Raw genomic sequence first — 22,599 nt, 5'->3', positions numbered from 1 at the left:
GATAAAAATAATATGACCTCCATGCTGTTGATGCTTTTTCCCCCCACCTAAGATATCTTGCAGTTTCATATCAAAGGAAAGATTAACATAAGGCATAAAAGATGTCACAGCATATTCTGCAGCTGCTGTAAGAAGGCGGTTAAACTGGCTTTATGAGGGTTTAACCTACACGTCATCCCTGTGCATCTGATCTTTAAGCAATCACCAATCATTAGAGACACAGTTTAGGGATTCCAGCAAACATTTTCAGCTACTTTACCCCCCATAGTTCTCCTTTTCTTCTCCTCTCCCGTTGTCTTTTGCCCTCCCTTTCTCCTTCTCTTTCTCTGAAGCTCACACTCTCTCTAGCAGTCTGTCTGTCTGCTCTATAATTATTTCCATAGTTACCATTAAGGATGTGAAGCTAAGCCTGATGTACTATGGTAGTAATCTTTTCCTTTTCTCCTCCTCCTGTTCGCTCTGTACTCTCCTTTCATCCATTGCTTCTTCTTTTTCTTATGCTGCATGGATCTCCACGGCCTTCTCTTGTGCACATTTTTCCCATTACCTTTCATTTTCTGTGTCAAATCTGCTTAAAACCAACATATAAATTGGAAGCTTTTACAACTCTGGTAAATGTGCAAAATCATACCCGAGTAATCCATATGTAAGCAAGTCAGGAAGTCAACGTGTCCAAAAAGCATTAATCAGATTGTGTTCATACTGTTTGGCGAGTAGCTACGCAAGATAGTTTGAGGTTGTTGTTTCTAAAGTGGCTCATGAAGTTCTTAAAAGTGAAACAGATTTCTTTAGGTGCCGTTTCACCTTTTTTTAAAAACAAACTTCAGCGATATGAGATATTTTCCTCCTTGTGTTAATCTTTACACTTTCCCTGTTCCTGCATGTCAGCATTGCTCACGAATTACTGTTGTAAAATGAGCCCCAGGATTCAGTGGGGGGTGTTCATTTTTGAAACACGGGCCATCTGAGATGAATCATAAATATAAGTGATAAACAGCTGTGCGAGAAAGTATCTGGTTCTTTGATAAAATGCCCAAGGCGTAACAATTACTACAAAGAAAAATTAAAAGAATAAAAATTCCCTTTTTTGCTGATAGTTAAATGAGAAAAACAATTTCTTATACATAGAAGGTTACTAACAGAAGATGTTTAGCTTAGAATGAGGAATGGGAAACAGGAAAGATACTGTAACTCCTCTGTGGTTCAAATACTTGACATGAGTCCCGACCATCATGCTGGTAGGTCAGTCATTAGTCCTTAGATTAATCCCTGACCAAGCTGGATTGTCTGTACATTATCATCAGCTAAAGAAGATGTTAAAATCAGGTGGAAACATTAGCTTCTGGTGACCTTTCTCAGGGTCATGGGATACGCTCCAGCTCCCCGTGACCCTGAACTGGATAAGCAGTGACGAAAATGGATGTATGGACATTGGTCTCGAGTCAATGAGCAGAGAAAAATTCAAATTCCCTACCCCATGGAAATTTGTTAGCGTGGCAGTAATGTCTTGATGATGACAGAAACTGAGTTTAATAAATTGGAGACAACTCTAAGTATTAAAAATCCACAAGTATAAAGTGTATTAATTGCATCGCCTCAATTTTAACACCTTGTCCTAATGTGCACTAATGGAAGACCTCAAAAATTATGTGACATTAAAAAGAAACAGCTCGAGGAACATTTTGTAACTAATTAAATTAAACGGCAACAGGTCAGTAACATTAGGTGTACACCCAGTGTAAAAGACAGAGATCCACCAAACTGTGGAACAACTTAGGAATAATGTTCCTCAGCATAAAATTATAAATAATTTGAATATTTCACCATCTACAGCACATGATAAATCATCAAAAGATTCACAAAAGAATCTCATAAAAATCAGTAAAAACAGCCACGACTCAAATCACTACATAGGCTCAGAGAAACTCCCAGAAATCATTCTGTCAACACTCACTATGCCATCCACAAATGCAGGTTTAAGCTCTGTCACTAGGGATGGGAATCGGGTAAGCGTTCGTTTCCCTGGAATTGTGGGTCTGCTTGCCCATTGATACCGCTCATCGGTTTCACTTGAATTCATGCTACAATCAGCTGATTTCAGTTTTTGTGCTGGGGGAGGAAAATAGTAGAGCTGTAAGTGTGGATATGAGCATCCAATATTAATTTTATTTTTATTTCATAAAAGGAAGAGAGTACGATGGTAAAGTGCAAACTGCATCCAGGACAGTAACAACAGCATTATGCTGCTAACCCAACTTCGGCTCTTTGCAAGCATCTATAAGCTCACTGAAAATGGACTGATGCAAAGTGGAAAGCTGTTCTGTGGTCAGATGAATTGAAATTATTTTTGTAAAACACTGAATGTGCATCCTCTGGATTAAAGAGGAGTTCAAAAGCTCCCATCTTTGATGGTATGAGAGTACAGTAGTGCCTATGAGATTGTAGTCAATGCTGAAAGGTTTGTACACGATTTAGAGCAACATATGCTCTAAAAGGGATCACTGTATCAGAAAAGTCCAGGTGCTGAACTGTCCAGCCTTGAGTCCAGACATTTCACCAACTGTAGACATTTAACAAAGAAGACACAGGACTGTTACAGGGACAATAAACAAAGGATCTGACAACAGTGGACAACATTGCTCTTATAAATTCCCAGATATATACAGAATGTATATATAAATTGTTGTTAAAAGAAGAGTGGATATTACACAGTGGGAAACATGGAATTGATGGGAAACACGGAGAGCTATTGCAGAAAAGTAAATTCAGAATAATCTAATATTTTTCTTAAAACGGGACAATAGAGCAGAGAAAACATTCAATGTTTTCTCTGCTCTATTGTGACCAAAATGTGGATTTCTAAAATTTGCAAGTCATTATATTTTTTTTTTTCATTTACATTTTACACACTGCCCCAACATTTTGAAACTGGTGTTTTAGAAACATGTTTTTAATGTTGTTTACAATGTAATTATTCATCTAATTTGTCATTTATCTACACTCTCATTATATTATATGGCTGTGCCCTTTTAAGCACAGATTTAATGGCACCTGACTGAACAATCAGTGTCACCAATCAGTGTCAGTCAATGCACCAGCTCATGGTATTCACATAATAGTACATAATGACACATTTAAAAACAAATTTTCCTTTTGCTGATTTCCCAGAAATTATTTTCAAATTTGAAGTCAACTTGCATGGAGCCCTCAGTGGAAGAATAAACACCTGCAAAGCTGCAACATGTTTTTCTTCTTTTCCTTCTTTTTCTTTAAAGAGATTGCATGCTATCATTGGACAGAGCCACACTAGCATTTTCCCTATTTTCAGTCAATATGCTAAGTGACCAGGGTGCTGACAGAAGCTTCACATTACATGAGAGAAGGCTCATCTTCTTATCTAAGAAATAAGTTAGTATTTTCCCTCAGAAATATTTCTTTAAGGTCAAAACTCGGAAACTATCCCATCCCTGAGATTAAGGCTCCTGTGGATGGAAAAGCCCTTCTGACATTACTGCTCCATTTGCAAACCGTTTTCTCCTAAGCAATGATAACTAAGGCTCCTCAGTATCGCAGTAGAAACAAAGACTGAGTAATTAAACCTTATGCCCCTATAGTGTAACCCTAATATTGTTAAGTTATTCATGAGTGTTTCAATGTAAAGGGACACTATGAATATCGTTAAAGCACTCAAATAGAAATTCATAGTAATAAAAGAATGTGCTCAATCTGACCTCCCGAAATTCAATTAACTGTTACATTATGACTACATTCAAAGTTTAGTATCTTGTTAATTTGATTCCTAAACGTAGATTTGAATGTATGCCTTCCTGATTGTGCAGATAGACCTGCAGGGTGTCTGCTTCTTTGCACTGATAATTTTATAACATTAAGACCAGCATAAGTGAACTGGCTTTTCTTGTGTATATAAAGTGACATAACAGAAGATGACTGCATTTTAATAGAGACCTTGAATATGCCTTGGTGAGGAATTCCTGCAGTTTCTTGCTCTTTGTAACTCTGTTTGCCGTCCGCCACTCAAGAACAAAGTCACGTTGACTCATTTCATTACTACGGTTGCCAAAGCAGAAACGTATAATGATGATTTTTTTTTACTTTTGCTTGACAGACGATTTGGAACAAAACACTGACATGGAAATATGTTTTAGTCATGATAATAGACAAAGTATTCAGAGCCCAACTCTTATGCAACCAGTTCTTTCTGAAGTCAAATGAGTTCATCTCATACCGACATGTATACCAGACCTTCCCACCACTTTCCTGTCAGTCTGAACTTGACCAACTGCAACCAGCTCCAATTCCAGTTGAACTGCTGCAGAGCAGACACCGGCTCGTGTTTCAGATGGATAGATAACGGGAGGTTTGGGCTGACAGGAGAGGAAGGAATCAGAAGAGTTGTAACAGGAAACATGCTGTGACAGCCAGACTCCTGAAGGGCTGGAGGAGAAAATGGAGAACTGGGAGGGGGGCTGGGTGTTGCATTGTAAGGAGCGCTACTGAGAAAGTCTTGTATTCTGTGACGGGATGATGGATGGTTGAGCAAGGAGGACAGAACTGAACATGTGCACAGTGCCACCTTACTGAGTCTAATGCCAAAGCATGGTGACAATGAGGTCTGGAGTATGCCAGACTGGAACAGACTGTCATGTGTACACAGCCATTTTTCGTACTTTTTAACCTTTGTCTGAGTAATACTGTGTAATATCCCCAATCAGTTTGGCAGCACTCTGAATTGGATAGCATTCAATATTACTTGAATAAATATTTTGAAAATGATCAGAAAGAAGATCAAAAATAGCTTGAACCAAAAAAATATTTTCCATTCAGAGTTTTGACTACATTATAAGTCACGGCTACACATTTCCCTCCACATTGGCATTTACAGCACAGGGACTCAAAATGATGTCGCTGGCTACATTTGGAGCCTTTGATGTATCCGGGCAGGCCATTTTGTTCTAATGCCAAGCATATGATGGGAGCCTGTGCAGGCTACAAGTTTTCCAAATGACAACAGACGCTGGAAGAACTTTATTTAGTCATGTTAAAAGTTTCTCTAGAGATGGTCAGGACAGCTTGAAAGTCCTTCAGTTTAGTCCAACTACTAAGTAAACTGAGACATTTGGTACAGATGATGTTCCCTCAAGTCAAGTTTATTGATTATCGTGTGAAATATCCAAGATAGAACTAGACGTCCAACAAAATAACCATATTGGTCTTTGATTTAAAACAACCAACTCAAGTGTTCCAGAAGTGACCTTGAGGAATATTTCTACTTCAAGAGAACCAGCTTCAGCTACAGCTGTGTGTCAGTCATACCCTCGATATAGCAAACTTTAACTGGTAAGCTACAAAAATAAATAAATAAATAAAAGCTAAAGCACTCAGAACATTTTTCGTACCACGCAGGTAACACATTTATGTGTTTTTCAAAATTTTGAGTTTAACATGGGGCTTTATGGTGACTCACTCACCTCAACACTGGCTTCATTTCTTTAGCCCCAGAGATTGCAGCTTGGATCAATATTCAACAGCTGTGGGTCTGCATTAATGTTGAAAGAAAGTCTGATGGTCTAAAGTGATGTCGATGTCATGTCAGTATAATTTAAAAGAAGGATGCTGTCGCTGACCTTTGAAGGAATGTTTTATCAGGAGATGTAATTAACTGCAGCTTCCCAATAAATTCAATTTATAAGAAACATTCAGAAATAATTGGACCTTTTGGATTTTTTTTTGTTTTTGGATAAAATTACAGAAATGGCCATCAGTATCACATCAGCTGTGACATTTATTCAGTCAAAAACATCAACTCTAAAAATGATTAGAGCACTCCTGTTATTTAGGCCATGTCATTTGCCTTTTTTCAATCTGTAGCGCCCGCCCGCAAATCTCTGCATTTCTGTACCAGTTTTTTGTTTTAGGTTGAAATCTGCAGGAGCACATCAACAGTAGTCACAGGCTTCTCATCATTTCGCCCTCAATCTCATATTCCTCCTTGCTGATTTGCAGATTCAAATCAGAGCATTTCCAAATAAAAGCCCACATTTTTAACCTTTAAAATACTGCCACCTGCACTGACTTCCCACGTAATCACATCTCTGCAGCTCTTGTTTTCTGCTTTCCAGTTATTGTGAAGTCATTTGTGAATCATCAGCGCTCGCCAACTGCTGCTGTGCCAGAGGATGTGGAAAGATTTGAAAAGGTGACTATCAAATCCAATGATGCCAAGTCAATCCTAAGGTACATCCTTGTGGCAAGCAATCTTCCAGCAAGAGAAAGAGCAATCTTCGACTGATGGGTGAACATCATGGGTGCAATCAGTTCAGCTCTACAACATGGACATTACTTGGTGCTTTAATAATAAACCCAAAGACGTCAAAATACCAAGTTGAGGTATATGAGGTGTGTGGATAACTTGGCTTTATGTGTTCTTTTTCCAGGACTCTTGGTCTCTGAGCCAAGGAAAGAATTGTTTGTTCAATGCATGGCATGAGATTTTCACTAAAGTCAATTGATCTTTAGGCAAACAGATGGCAAAATTAAAATGACTGCATTCTCGTTCATCCTGTGACATTAACCACACAGCCCTCCTCAAACGTGCAAAGATAGCAGGATCCTTATGAAGTTGCTAAAATCGTTCACAAAGAGGTGTAAGCACCAACAAGACATTTTTGGATTTGCTGTTTCCCAAAGACACACGTGCAAATACACAACTCCTGAGCACAAACACATGTTAAACCTGCACGACAACATGAACATATTGCTGGCTTTGTCACAACCGCCTACACATGTTTAAGAATTGGAAGCAATAAATTGTATAAATGTGATGCGTTTTTTGTGTGTAATACACAGCTAAGACCAACTGTGTTGCCTCTTTTATTTGGCTATGAGTTTCATCAATGTCACAGCCATGGCCAGGTTAAATATATGCATACATAAAGATGTGATGTCTATGGAAAAATTTTGCTTGAATTTATTTTGGGTTTTCTCTCAAACACACAGTGTCAAAAGTATACATGAAAACCCTCTAATTACTGGCTAGATGTCCTTAGCAAGTTTTATTACAGCTTTAGTAAGTTATTCAAACTGGTCCTCACTTTTCCAAGGTCTGGAAGAAGAGCAAAACTGTCACACTTATATGACAGCAAACTGCCTAGGATGTTCAGGAACAAGCCAGGAACCACCAAGGCTCAAGACTTCCATGAACTGGAAACTGCTGGAACACCAGTGTCATGTCCACAGTGAAGTAAGTTTTACATGGCCATCGACTGACCAAGAAAGAAGCCTCTGCTCCAAAATTAGAATCTTCAGCCTCAGCTGAAGTTTGTAGCTGCCCACATGGACAAACTAAATTCTAAATACCTTCTGTTTAAAAGTTTTATGGTCAGATGAGACAAAGACTGAGCTATTTGCCCACAGTGACAAGAGCTTTGTTTGGAGGAATAACAGTGAAGCTTTCAGACCTAGGAACACTGTACCAACTGTCAAGCATGGCGGTGGTACCATCATGCTTGACTGTGTGTGGACTGTGCTTAAACGCCAGCTCTGTGCCAGGAAACCAACCAACTTCAATGAATTCTGACAAGAGGAGTCGTCAAATTTTCCCCCAGAATTATGCCAGAAGCTTGTTGATGCCTAATAAAAGTGTAGTTGAACTGCAACTTACTAAGGGATAGTTAATAATTATTATTTAATACATTAATACATACATAGATTGATTAATATTAGTGGGAGTGAATGCATATATTTGACCTTGCGTGTTTAATTTTGACCGTGTTGATTTGAGGAAAATCTGAAATGAATTCAAGATTATGCACCCAATTCTTGTTTTGTAAAAGTCATTAACCCTCTCAGGCTCAAATTAAGTTTTTGTTGCTAATGCACAAAAGAATACCTGCAGTGGTACTTCTGAGTAAAAAAAACCTCATAAAATATGTATGTGGGCTAATCAGGTTGTTAGCTTTTAACTGTGGCAAATCTGCAACGCCTGCTTTGAGAGGGTTAAATATGTATGCTATACAATCATTACATCCTGGAAAAACAACAGTTCAAAGAAATCAATAACGGCCCATAATGACCATGACAGTCATTCCCATGATGAATTTAAATAAACTTTTGACCACTGCTGTATCAGGAGACATTCTCAGATTATGGAGAGGGAAATGCTGCATCTTTAAAAGTGAGATTTTCTTGAGAAAAAACTAATTGATCTCTTTGCTTCCTGTTTTAACTTCTTCTAGTGGTGAAGAAGGAGAATACTGCAGCAAGTTTGGTGTGTTTCAAGTGTAAGAATAAATGTTTGCAGGGCTATGAGGACATCACAGTTGGTGCATGCAGCAACCAATGCAATGACCTAAACTTCTCTTACTCCACTATAGGAAGTCTGCAAACAAGCATACAAATGACTGTGGCTCTGGTGGGGTGGAGGTCACTAAACAAACTGTTATTTATCTTGGACAATGCAGACCACGCTCTGCATGGATAGAGACAGCCAATCTTTCCAACCTCATGCCACTATACTTCTACTGTAGTTTGTATTATCCAATTGTTTTTATTCTTTTGAGTTATTCGACTATACATATATAAAATCTGTGGTTACAGTGTTACCTCCTGAGAAAAGTAACTTGTTGAAATGTCTTGATGCATGCTTGATCACTCAGGTAAAGAAATCCCAGAAAGCTGATTATTTTCATCTGGACGCAGGATCTTCAGTGGGAAATGCTGCATCCAGATGAAAAGAATCAACAGGCAGGCTTTCTGTACATCTAACTTTGAATGAACTGATTTTATCTCAGTTGATATTCTTGTCATCTCCTCCACAAGTAACCTGCAAAAAGCTTTTGAATTTCCCCTGGAATCACAGTCAGAGTTAGACAAATCAAAAAGTAGGTCTTGATGTTTTGAACCTGTAGACCTGACGTCATTCTCCTCCTGAAGCAGAAATCTTATACAACTGCAGGACTGATACCTTCAAATATACAGGTACCTCTCAAGGAGAAGGAAACAGAATTAGTGTAAATGCATTACAGATTTTTTCCCTTCAACTCTGGCAGCAAAAGGAACGAGGAAAAGGTGCAATTTTTTTAGTAACTAATTGCATTTATCAAAAGCAAACTAAACAATGGATTACTTGAATTACAAAATTGCCACATTAAGTTATTTGTCAGTACTCTCTGGTTTTATTTTGTTACACATACCCTCAACACGGACATAATTTCTTCCCTCCCTCCTTACCCTAACCGTCACAAAACATTCACACTCTGATTATCTAAAACTCAAACCTGTTCTCTCAAAAACTGCTCTACACACACACACACACACACACACACACACACACACACACACACACACACACACACACACACACACACACACACACACCATCTTACTACAGGGCAAAGAAGACTGTGTGCATCAGCACAGAACAGCACTGGGCCCGGAGGTGACAGTGAGACATGAAGTCAGCGTTGGCTTAACAGCACTAGTTCTACCCTCCCTCTCTCTCTTACTTTTCCCCACAGTCCAAAGACCTTCTCTCCTTCTTTCTCTCTTGCTCTTAATTACTTTTTCTTTTCTTCTTCTACAGGCTCCTCCTTCATCTTTCCACCTCCTGCCTCTCTTTTCCCATGCTGCAGTACACAGCTATGTGCAGATATTCAATTAAAAGGCTGTTGAGCAAAAACTAAAAGCCTAACGTTACCACACACACACACACACACACACACACACACACACACACACACACACACACGACCGATGAAAAGAGTTATGATGCAGATTACAATCACACACCAGCAGAAACACAAGGATGAGGGAATCATGCAGTATTTATTGCTGAAATACAATTTGATTAATTTGTTATAAAGATGTATGTGACTGAAGATTCTATCAACCTTTTTCTGTGCTGAATACAAAGACTGCTTACAAAGGAAATGTTTTACTTTTCTCTATTTGCTTTCTCACAGACACATTCTCTTTGATAAAGCTCAAATCTATATTTAAATCAATCAAAAAAATAAATGCCTTTGGCATTCTTTTTATGCTGTTTATGTGTTGAGGATGTGTGTTTTAGTTGCACCCAACTCAAATTCAAAACACATTCTTATTCTTTAAAAATATGGAGGCAAGCTTTAGATTATATTTATCACCATTCATTAAAAAAAAAAAATCTGGCAAAGCCCAAAAAACACACTGTCTTCCTTAAGGAAACAAGACCTCCATTGAAAAAATTCAGGTACAGAATATCAGTCCTTACACTGCCTGAGCTTTCAGAGAAACTCAGATGTCTGCTAATAAACCCTGAAGATCTGGGTTTGATTTTTTTTCTCCAGCCTTTGCAAGTAACAACTGTCTATGCTGGGTTTTGGGGAGGATTTTGATTATTATGGCTTCAAATGAGTTATTCCATGCCTTACGATTACTGCTGGAATTGTTTCCAATGATAATTTTTAGTTAGCCTTTTAGTTAGACAGTCTCGGTCGTTGTGTCCTTGGGCAAGACACTTCACCCGTTGCCTACTGGTGGTGGTCAGAGGGCCCGGTGGCGCCAGTGTCCGGCAGCCTCGCCTCTGTCAGTGTGCCCCAGGGTGGCTGTGGCTACAATTTAGCTTGCCATCACCAGTGTGTGAATGTGTGTGTGAATGGGTGGATGACTGGTTGTGTAAAGCGCTTTGGGGTCCTTAGGGACTAGTAAAGCGCTATACAAATAAAGGCCATTTACCAGCCTTAATCTTTCTGTCTACCTTTCTGTCTTTGAGAAATGTAACAATCAGTATTATTTTTCTTGTGGAGCTATGATGCAGAAATGCCAGAAGCCAGAGCCTATTGGTCCAAAAATGAAAAAGTTGTGTTATCATGAGATATTTTAACCATGGTCATGCAGTTAGGCTAACTGGAAATTGCAGGTGCATTCGATAACATGTGTCACTGATGCTATAAGTATTCTGTTTTGTTCAATGTGAGGTTCTAGTTTTCTTTTTACTTTCTTTCACAATGGAAGGAAAATCCTCCTATTAACAGGAAAAAAACTCAAAAGGGAAAGTTTTAAGCCTAATTGTTCAAGTAGCGACCCTCTTTTTCATAAAGCATATAGTTAGAGCTGGGTCAGGTGACACTGAATAATGTACTTATATTACAACTTTTAATTACTTAATATATTAGTGAATTTGGTCCTGGTTTTTATGTGTCTTCATACAATTAAAGCTTTATTCTTGTCATCTGAAGCTACCTTTACCTGCTCCATTATTCACAAGGGGCCACCACAGCAGGTAAGTCCAAACGTTTGATTTGGCAGATTGTTTTTACACCAGATGCTCTTTCTGTGATCTCCTCCAGATCACCAGGGAGCTTTCACTTTGTTAGGTGAACGTGTAGACTTCTACAATACTCTTTAATCTCATGTTCTCTTCCTCATAAAGTTTGTACCTCTGGATTTTTTACTTATTGGTGTGAAATTATTAGTTTTAAAAATGCTAGCAGCAGCATTTTGTCAATTCTGAAAAGTAAACTATGCAGAAAGATCACAGTTTGTCTGCAGGGGTCTGATCAATGTGTTTTAAATCCAAAGCGCACAGAGCTGTGAGTAGATAAACATAAGAGATGGAAATAAAGGCTGCAAAATTCTTCTGTCTTTTGGATAATTTCTTTCTTCAGAATGCTTTTAGCTGCACTGTGGGATATGCAAGGATAATTGATGAGAGTTCTACAAGATGACGTTCCAGAATAGTACCAACTATATTTTTGCATGTGTAGTCATATAAGGCTAACAGTGAGACAACACTTTTTTCTTTATTATGTCCAGCTGTTAATTTTCATCTCTGCAGGCTCTGAACATCTGTCGTGATAAGGAATAATTCACTGAAGAAGGTGATTTACCTGAGAGGAAAATATGAAGTGGGAGCTGAACTAATATGCGATAATGCTTTTGCTTTAATTTATCTCTCCTATTTGCTTTTGCCATTCACAAATGATCATTTCCAAATTTACTACCACTGTAAGGCAAGATTTGTGATATGAATGTCTAGCATTTCACTTTGGAAAATCCTTTAATGCAAAACTACTATAAGAGCTGGAAATGATTGAATGACAAATGACAGAAAGAAATGAACATATCACTTGGTAAATGCTCAGTTTAAGCCGGTTTTGGTAAATTTGTCCCCCTGTTTTTCTTTTTTAACATTTTTTTTATTTGACTAAGAAAAGACTCATCAGTTTTTGAAAACCTTCCCACTTAGCCACTTCATTCTACAGTACATCTGCAGGTTGTGTGTGCGGTTGTGTAGGTGTGTGTCTGTGATTGCTTTTGCTTTGAAATCAAGCAACCTCCCCAGTTGTTGTCACTCTTTTGATCAACAGCTACTAAATTTAAAACACTCTCTCATCAGAATTCCTTCGTGCAGCTTTGAGCTGAGCAATTATGTCATCACTTTACTGCAGTAAGATCCCTGGTGACAGACTGACATAAACTTTAATATGAACAAAATTTAAATAAGAAAAAAAGATAGCTTTATAATTAGACACGGCTTTCATTACACAGACATGTTGAGGATGTTGTAGAAAATCTATTAAATAAAATCAATTATATCTGGTAAATTTTCTACTTTTAGAGATGTTTAATCACTCACACAGAAAACGGTGCTGGAGATTTCCATCAGGGCCATTAAAGTGACGAACAGGAAACAGAGATGACCACTGGGGACAAAACTACTCTTGAATTTAGCTTTCAGCTAATCTGCTAACTTCTGACTTATTTGGCTGTGAATAGAAATGATACTATTTACAGTAAGACAACTTAAACAGTAAGTCTCAATTTACCGAGAGTTGGTGCTGACATCTCAATTCACAAACTTGCTACAGCAGGCTGTTCAGTAACTGTTATCACACTGACCACCTCGTCCTTGCTTTATTTTTCTCCACGACTTCCATTTTTACTCTTTTGTTAGGGCGAAAGTATTGCCAGCTTGCCAGCAGCACTGTCAAGGTTGTTGCACCTTGGGTTCTTTGTGCATCTCTACATCTACTTCATTGTACCACCTCAGCACTAACATTTTAGCTATTTGCAACCTATTCATGATTCACACCTGGGTGGCTGATGCATTGCAGGGAGGTTGCAGGAAGCTGAAGGTTTTAAAAGTAAGTGCTTTTACCTTTTATGCTGGGGACTGATGGTTTAAATGGAAATTTGGGGAGCCAAAAGACAATGTTTTATGACCATGTATTCTGAGGTTTTTAGTGATTCTCTGATTGAACTTTGTTTGAGCACAATTTATTATAGATTGAAGTGTATTATACTACAGACATTTCCCTAAAAAGTCTGTCTAGTACATCAAATAACATGACTTTTCTTTTTCTTGAAAAACTTTAAAAGCCATAGATAAAATCCTGAAGTCATTTACAGGGTAAGATCATCATTACAGAACATGAGCTCATAATGGGATTGGTTGGTACCATGAACATTCAAGGTGCCCAAAGAATGAACCATAAAATCTCTGAATCTGTAGTTTTTCCTTTAGTTCCAACAACAGGGACAATTTTTTGCCATTATAGTTTAACATACAACCAACACACCGTTTAACATCTATATGTTAACATCTATATGGTTAGATATACCATTATAATTAAAAAAGCTCATTTTGAATTTGATGGCAGCAACAACTCTCAAAAAGTTGGGATAGGCTCATGTGTAGCCTCCCCTCTTTTGTAACAACAGTCCATAATCCAATGCTGAACCATACTTCTCTAATACAGTATTCCAGCTGTCCCTGAGTCTTCTTTGTCCTATTTCCTGATTTCATGATTGGCCAAATGTTTTCTGTTGTTTAAGGGTCTGGACTGCAGGCAGGCCAGTTCATGAGCTCCAGTATGTGGTTTAGCATTGTCTTGCTGAAATATGTAAAGCCTTCCCTGAAAAGGATGTCATCTGGATAGGAGTATATATTGCTCTAAAACTTTTATATACCTTTCAGCATTGATGACATCTCTCCAGACAAACTGTGAATTTCATAGGCATTAATGCACCCTTATACCATCAGAGATACAGGTTTTTGAACTGAGAGCTGATATGCAATGTTCATGTTTTCCAAAAAGAATTTCAAATTTTGATTAATCCGACCACACAGCAGGTTTTCCCTTTGTTTCGGTGGTGGTGTTTCTGGATCATATTCACACATGGCTTCTTTTCTACATGATGGAACTTTAACCTGCATACCTGCATTTATGGATGTGTAGCCCAGTTAGTTTTAAAACTCATGTCTGTGTTTAATGCAGTGCTGCCCTGAGGGCCTGGAGATCCCAAGATCATGGAGATCCAATAATGACTTTTGGCCTTGTCCCTTGTGAAGAAGGATTTTTTTTTGTGTGTGTGTGTGTGGGGGGGGGGGGGGGGGGGACTAGTGAACCTCTGCCTATCTTTAATGCAAAACTCTGCCATTCAAAGATGCCTTTTATACACCCAATCATGTTACTGACCTGTTGCCAATTAACCCAATAGCTGCAGAATGTTCCTCTTTCTTTTTCTTTCTAGTCCTGCTGACTTTTCCTGTTGCCTCAGTGCCAACTTTTTGGAGAAGCTGACTTATTAATACGTGCCTTTCTCGTGTGGAATGAAAAGATACTTCATTGTTTGATGTTCAGCAGCAAAATAAAGCACCTTTCTGCGCTTTATTACTTTTTACATATGTCAACGTGCTATCAGATCTTATTAGCAGCACTGTGAAATTGTGACTATGTTGTGTTTAGAAACCCTCTAGGGCAGCGGTCCCCAACCCCCGGGCCTCGGACCGGTACCGGTCCGTGAGTCGTTTGGTACCGGGCCGCGAGAGTTGAGGCTCAGGTGTGAAATGTATAGTTTTCAGGGTTTTTATCGTTTTTATCGTTAACTCGGTTTTCCTTGGTCTTTTCACGTGTGTTATGAATAAATCTTCTTTTTTTCGGTACCGGTACTAGTTTTATTTTGTTGTATTTATCCGCGACACCTTAAAGGCCGGTCCGTGAAAATATTGTCGGGCATGAACCGGTCCGTCGCGCAAAAAAGGTTGGGGACCGCTGCTCTAGGGTACATGATACACACCAATTTGTCGTAGTACGGCTCATGTCATACTTATTTCAGATGCATTTTAATCCAATTTTTCTCAATTTACAAAAATGCATTTGAAATGGTTTACATGTGTTGGTGAGGTTCATTATATATATTCTGATTAAAAATGTGACAAGCAAGTTGAAAGTTGGCAGCAGCCGCTGTGTAAAATTTTGATGTGACAATAAAAAAAAAAAATGTACTGAAAACTAATGTAAAACCTGAAGTGATATTCAGCGTCAGTGAAGAGGCTATGCAGTGTTGCATGAGCCTAACACACAGCTTTTTTGTCAGGGTCTTGGGTCAGTTTGATCCAGGGTCCCTGAGCAGTTATGGACTTTTTATCATGTGTGTTTTTGGTGTGCTGTCCCTCGTTCTCCCTGCTTGCAGGTATATGTGTGTGTGTGTATGTGTGTGTGTGTGTGTGTGTGTGTGTGTGTGTGTGTGTGTGTGTGTGTGTGTGTGTGTATGCCGGTGTTTCTGAGACCACCTTCAGGCCTGGTGGGTGTGTCTCAGCCAGGTGGTTGGCCACACCTGAAGACCCTCACACAGCTGATCAAGCCTCGTCGGAGGAGCTACTTAAGAGTGCGGTGGAGCTTTTTCTGACGCTGGATCATTGTGTGACTTCACGTTAGTCTCTCGGACAGTCAGTACAGTTAGTCTGCTGCATTGTGTGTGTCTTACGGCTGCCTGTTTGTTATCTCCCCAGGAGAAGAGTGGAGACGAGAGGGCAGCGAGCATGGGGTGCTCAGACACTGAGGAGTGGGGACAAGGAACACTGACACTGGGAAGAGGACATGTCACGGGAGTCAGGAACGCACTGAGGATTTATTGTTATTTTCCATTTCACTGTAAATAAACGCACTGTTTGCATTCAGAGCTCCACGCCTGGGTCCTCCTTCCTCACATCCCCATTTTTAATGCAATGTAAACCTGAGTAAAATGCGAGCCTGTGAATGAGAAACACTTCCACCTCCAGCTACTGTTGAGATAAGTTTGAACACTTCACCCCAAAAGAGCTGTGAAGTGCTCAATAGTAAAAAAACTAACTGGTTGTACTGGCCATCTGCCAGGTGTGAATGTGTGCAGCGCAGAGGGAAGCAGGGCATGCACTTAGCAAAATTAAAACTAAATAAATAAATAAATAACAAACTTTTGTGAGAAAATGACTGCCACCTTCACTGGAGTGGTGCTTGATGCAGAGTAGTTTGAGTCCAGAAGGAGTTTAAACTTATTGTAGAGGTATAGGAATCTGTTTATTTCCCACAAGGCTTTATGCAGATGCGGCAGATTGCTATTCTATGACCCCAGTGGAAATGAACTGATGTATTTTTGATGTGGCATATGTGAAGGCACGGTCGACTGCCTATATCTGTTGATGTATATCTAGACTGATGTGCCAATAATCCAACCAAATGGTGAAAAAATTTGTAATGGTTCTGTGTTTGGAATTTGTAATCACACATCTGAATTTAAAGAGTTTTGCTTAATTACAACTTAATTACAACTTCCAGTCTGCAGAACTAAATTGTAAAACTGTAATAAGCTCAAATCATCTTTAAAAGAAAACTCTACACCCACAGTAAGTTGGGTGGATTTGGTAAATCATTCTTAATGTTCTGATATAAAAGCTCAGCTGATCTGTTTCATTAGGAGTGTTTGTGTAGTTTGATTTCAAAATAAACTAAAAGCCCCACAACTGCTTCAAATATCTATAAATCCTGTTTTGTGCATAACATAAAAATACGTGTTTTCATCACATATCAACAGCAATTCCAAAAAAACCCCCAAAGACCAAACAAAGTTCAGGCAATGTTTCATTTGGATTTAAATGCTCACCTGTCACTTTAGTAGGTAAGCCATGGTAGTACTGCACAACCCTCGTTTGCTTTCAGAGCTGCCTCAGTGCTATTGACAGGATACCATCCTGCAGTTTCTGCAGATTTGACAGTGAATCTCCCGTTACATCTCCAAAGATGCTCTGTTGGACTGAGATCTGGTGGCTGTGTAGGCCATGTGAGTACAGCAAACTCATTATCATGTTCAAGAAACCAATTTGAGAAGATTTGAGCTTTGTGACATGACACAGTACCCCAGGGCCATCAGAAGATGGGTACTCTGGTCATAAAGGGATGGATATGGTCAACTGTGGCATTTAAACAGTGCTTAGTTGGTATTATAAGGGGTCCAAAGTTTGCCAAGTAAATATCCACATCATTACAGCACCACCACCAGCCTGAAGCTGGTACACAGCAGGATGGATCCATGCTTTCATAATATTTATGCCAAATTCTGATGTTAACATAAAATCAGGGAACATTTCTACAGTCTTTAGTTCTAAAATATTGGTAAGTCCATGTGAGCTATGTTGTCTTAGTTTCTTGTTCTTAGATGGCAGGCGTGGCAGCAGACTGGTGTGGTCTTCTGCTGTCTGCTTCCAGGTTCAATGTGCTGTCCATTCAGAGAGTTATTTGTGCCATCCTACCAAGTCGAAGCTTTCTGGCCAGTCTCCTCTGACCTCTGGCATGAACAAGGTGTTTTCTTCCAGTGAACTGCTGCTCACTGGATATTTTCTCTTTTTCAGACCATCCTCTGTAAGCCTCAGAGATGATTGTTGAACAGGTGGCCTAACAAAGTTGCTGCAGAGTGTATATCAGGTTCCATAGACGATAACAAAAAGCCCATGTCAGATATGTCATTTACCAGAAAGTAGTAAATTTGTAATCAAATATAATATACCCTGCCACTAGCCCCCTGTCCACTGACTTCACTGATAGCATTTTGACCAGTCTGGACATCCTGAGGCAAAACAGGATTATGGATCTTTAAAAGATTGTTTTTATTTTTTGATGGAATTCTAAGATGTAACTGGCTACAGTGCTGAAAGGAACAAAACGGAATATTCATTACTTATTTATTCTAATGTTCTATGGACCCCCTATGGGCTGTGCCCTTTGTAAAGTCAGAAGTGAATATGATTATGACTTTCTAAATATCACAACCATTTTGCTTCAGACTTTCTCTTGAAATGTTTGTGTGTGTGTATATACTGCAGACACAGCGGTAGGCATGCCGATGCACTGTATGGAGCAAGGGTGGAAAAACACATGCATGTTTACAGTCACACAAAACTGGTACGTACGTGGTGTACTATTGAATGACTTTAGAACCACTGTGGAAAATAGCTCTGGTCATGTTTTTTACGTTGAATTACACAGTGTGAGTACTGAGAGCAGTTTCACATTTTTACTGACAATATTAAAAATGATGTTATTAAGAATATTTTTTACATAAGATGCAGGGATTCTGGTCCAATTTTTTATTTGGATTGATCAAAACTGGACAATTTTCTCTTCTCTCACTTTGATTTTAATTACTATTTAATTATTTTTTCACTTGCATTCAGTACTTTATATAGTTGCTAGCTAGACTTTCATTTGCATTACGTTGGTAATAAGGAGTTAAGGCTGATTCACATTAGTGGAAACAGAACCAATTGCAGTGCACCAGTCATGGCTGCAGCTTTTTGGCTTGTCTAACAACACTGTATTCACCTCAAGGTCCATTTTTGTGAACATGATGATGTATACAGATATTTTGTTGCACTTCTCGATGCAGTGCATTGTCAATTTCAAGTCCAGCAAAGGGCAACGACTTTGGTTGCAAAAAATTATTTTTGATTTTAAAGAAGAAAATGACTCTGCTGCTGAGTTTTTTGTGTGCAAATATTTTTCTGTTGGATTTATAGACTTTATTGCTAGTTTCTCATCCTATGGTTACCAATAAAGTCAAAAAGGATGATAAAGCAAGTGTGTGAGTATGCAGAGGGCAATTACAAAACACTAAGAACTACTCAGCTCAATACTTCTTGCAAGGACTTCACTAAACAATAGTTGACGGTATGGTGGCCATTTTATATATACAGTGTATCATGCTGTGGTTAGCTGATTTTTAAATCTCATTAGATGATTTGACAGTTTCTACTTTTGAATTGTAACACAAACACTCTTGTTCGTCTTGTTCCCATAACACTTAGGATCGACTTCTATATCCCGAGTAGCCAGGAAAAAAGCTGAGTGACAGTCAGAAGGAGGCAATGTTCACCAGTAACTAGTTTCCATTTCACACAGATTTTCCCCAGTCAGCTGCACACTGGCTGAGAAACAAATTCAAGTCTTTAGTATCTAAATATTAAAAATAGGGCATTGTAGGTTCTCAGAAACACAGTCTGTTCTTGGAACAAGAACAGCAACAATAGATCTTACTTGAAAATGCAAGCTGAGGATAAATATAAACGCAGAATGATTGTTATTCACATCCACTGAAATAACACCTGATTACAGCAACTAGGGGTCACAAAAATTAATGATGTGTTACTTGCAACATCAATTTCAGACCCTGGACTTTTTCTCTGCCTGATTTCACTAATGCTAACTTGTAGTCATGTGACGTCGTCAACTGCTGGCTGTCAAAAGGGTACCTAATCGTCTTCTACAGGGAGTGCAGAATTATTAGGCAAATGAGTATTTTGTCCACATCATCCTCTTCATGCATGTTGTCTTACTCCAAGCTGTATAGGCTCGAAAGCCTACTACCAATTAAGCATATTAGGTGATGTGCATCTCTGTAATGAGAAGGGGTGTGGTCTAATGACATCAACACCCTATATCAGGTGTGCATTATTATTAGGCAACGTCCTTTCCTTTGGCAAAATGGGTCAAAAGAAGGACTTGACAGGCTCAGAAAAGTCAAAAATAGTGAGATATCTTGCAGAGGGATGCAGCAGTCTCAAAATTGCAAAGCTTCTGAAGCGTGATCATCGAACAATCAAGCGTTTCATTCAAAATAGTCAACAGGGTCGCAAGAAGCGTGTGGAAAAACCAAGGCGCAAAATAACTGCCCATGAACTGAGAAAAGTCAAGCGTGCAGCTGCCAAGATGCCACTTGCCACCAGTTTGGCCATATTTCAGAGCTGCAACATCACTGGAGTGCCCAAAAGCACAAGGTGTGCAATACTCAGAGACATGGCCAAGGTAAGAAAGGCTGAAAGACGACCACCACTGAACAAGACACACAAGCTGAAACGTCAAGACTGGGCCAAGAAATATCTCAAGACTGATTTTTCTAAGGCTTTATGGACTGATGAAATGAGAGTGAGTCTTGATGGGCCAGATGGATGGGCCCGTGGCTGGATTGGTAAAGGGCAGAGAGCTCCAGTCCGACTCAGACGCCAGCAAGGTGGAGGTGGAGTACTGGTTTGGGCTGGTATCATCAAAGATGAGCTTGTGGGGCCTTTTCGGGTTGAGGATGGAGTCAAGCTCAACTCCCAGTCCTACTGCCAGTTTCTGGAAGACACCTTCTTCAAGCAGTGGTACAGGAAGAAGTCTGCATCCTTCAAGAAAAACATGATTTTCATGCAGGACAGTGCTCCATCACACGCGTCCAAGTACTCCACAGCGTGGCTGGCAAGAAAGGGTATAAAAGAAGAAAAACGAATGACATGGCCTCCTTGTTCACCTGATCTGAACCCCATTGAGAACCTGTGGTCCATCATCAAATGTGAGATTTACAAGGAGGGAAAACAGTACACCTCTCTGAACAGTGTCTGGGAGGCTGTGGTTGCTGCTGCACGCAATGTTGATGGTGAACAGATCAAAACACTGACAGAATCCATGGATGGCAGGCTTTTGAGTGTCCTTGCAAAGAAAGGTGGCTATATTGGTCGCTGATTTGTTTTTGTTTTGTTTTTGAATGTCAGAAATGTATATTTGTGAATGTGGAGATGTTATATTGGTTTCACTGGTAAAAATAAATAATTGAAATGGGTATATATTTGTTTTTTGTTAAGTTGCCTAATAATTATGCACAGTAATAGTCACCTGCACACACAGATATCCCCCTAAAATAGCTAAAACTAAAAACAAACTAAAAACTACTTCCAAAAACATTCAGCTTTGATATTAATGAGTTTTTTGGGTTCATTGAGAACATGGTTGTTGTTCAATAATAACATTATTCCTCAAAAATACAACTTGCCTAATAATTCTGCACTCCCTGTACATGGATAACTGGAAAAACTTCTGGGGAAATTCTGGTCTTATTAGAAAACAGAATTCATCCCACTGCGGATAACAGAGCTCTTACATACATAAATAATGTTGAGTTTGATAGAACATTGTGCATGTCAATCTAGAGTTGAAATCAGGAATTGCAGTGCTACATACCGCAAAGCTCATAGGAATAACAGAACCAAATAATAAGACAGGTAATACTAAAAATCAGATCTCTATTCCAGATCTATGTTGGTAAAAGATTTGATAGCTGATCAACAGATTTATGTGTTTTGTCTCATAGAAACTTGGTTGCAGCAGGGGGTTGAATATGTCCGTCTGAATGAATCAGCCCCCTGAGTCAGAGTAATTGTCACAATTCAAGTGGAAGCAATCTGACACTTAAGCATATTAATCAGCCCAAGATGTAAACTTGGAAATAACTGGTTTGAAAATGTTACGCTAACTCTTTCAAACCCAAAATGGAAAAATCTGTTGTTTTTACTGATGGGATCCTTACTCACAATATTTATCTGAAAGAAACATTTGGTGACACACAGACATGTCTTCAAAAATACAAAGGCCTTATTTTTCTATATTTATATTCAAAATTCAGGCAATTTGACAGTTAAGAATTTCAGAAACACTAGGTGTGTCTAAACTTACATACATACTGAAAAAGCCTTCGCTTGATTAAAAATGCTGCTGCGGGAGTACTGACAGAAAGACAGCATATTTCTCCTATTTTGGCTTTTAATCAAAAGTAGAAAAGTAGAAAGGGAGGCAGAGCCTTCAGTTTTCAGACTTCTTCTATGGAACCTGCAGTTTGGATTCAGGAGGCAGACACTGTCTCTTCTTTTAAAATTAGACTTTCCCTTTTTTAGGGCTGGATCAGCTGACCCTGAATCCTGCCCTATTTATGTTGATGCACTGAGTCTTTCTTCTGAGTTTATACACCACTCTGCATTTAATCACTTAATAATAATCTCTGGCTCTCTTTAACAGTGTGTCTTGGTCAGGGGTGAAATGAGGGAGATTCCTTCCTGTTGAGAGGCAGTTTTTCGTTCCTACTGTCACCAAGTGCTTGGTTGGACATGGTTTATGATTGTTGGGGTTTTCCTGGTTTATTGTAGGGTCTTTCAATGCAAGAAAAAATGCCTCGGCACAACTGATGTTGTGATTTGGGGTAGCTGTAGCTCAGGAGGTAGTGCAGGGCATCAACTATTCAGAAGGGTGGTGGTTTGATCCCTGGCTGCTTCAGTCTGTATGCCAAATACCCTTGGGCAAGATACTAAATCCTAGATGCTCTCTGACGCATCTATCGGCATGTCAAAGTTACATAGAAAGTACTTATGTAGTAAAAGAAAACATAGGGCAAGTTGTATAAACCGCTTTGAGTGTTCAGGTAGAGTTGAAAAGCACTTTATAAGAACAAGCCCATTTAGCATTTGGCACTAGAGAC

At 39.1% G+C, this 22,599-nt stretch overlaps 1 protein-coding gene across 10 annotated transcripts in view; it reads right to left on the bottom strand.

Moving 5' to 3' along the window:
- syngap1b (synaptic Ras GTPase activating protein 1b) overlaps positions 1–22,599 on the bottom strand; it is a 182,724-nt gene that overhangs the window by 83,245 nt on the left and 76,880 nt on the right. The gene's annotated exons all lie outside the window — the stretch shown is intronic.

This window comes from Perissodus microlepis, chromosome 11 (genome assembly GCF_051167445.1).
Source record: "Perissodus microlepis isolate ML-2025 ecotype Zambia chromosome 11, ASM5116744v1, whole genome shotgun sequence".
In the NCBI taxonomy this organism is placed as follows: domain Eukaryota; kingdom Metazoa; phylum Chordata; class Actinopteri; order Cichliformes; family Cichlidae; genus Perissodus; species Perissodus microlepis.
The sequence above is the reverse complement of the archived record's forward strand: the minus strand, read 5'-3'. Positions and strand labels throughout refer to the sequence as shown.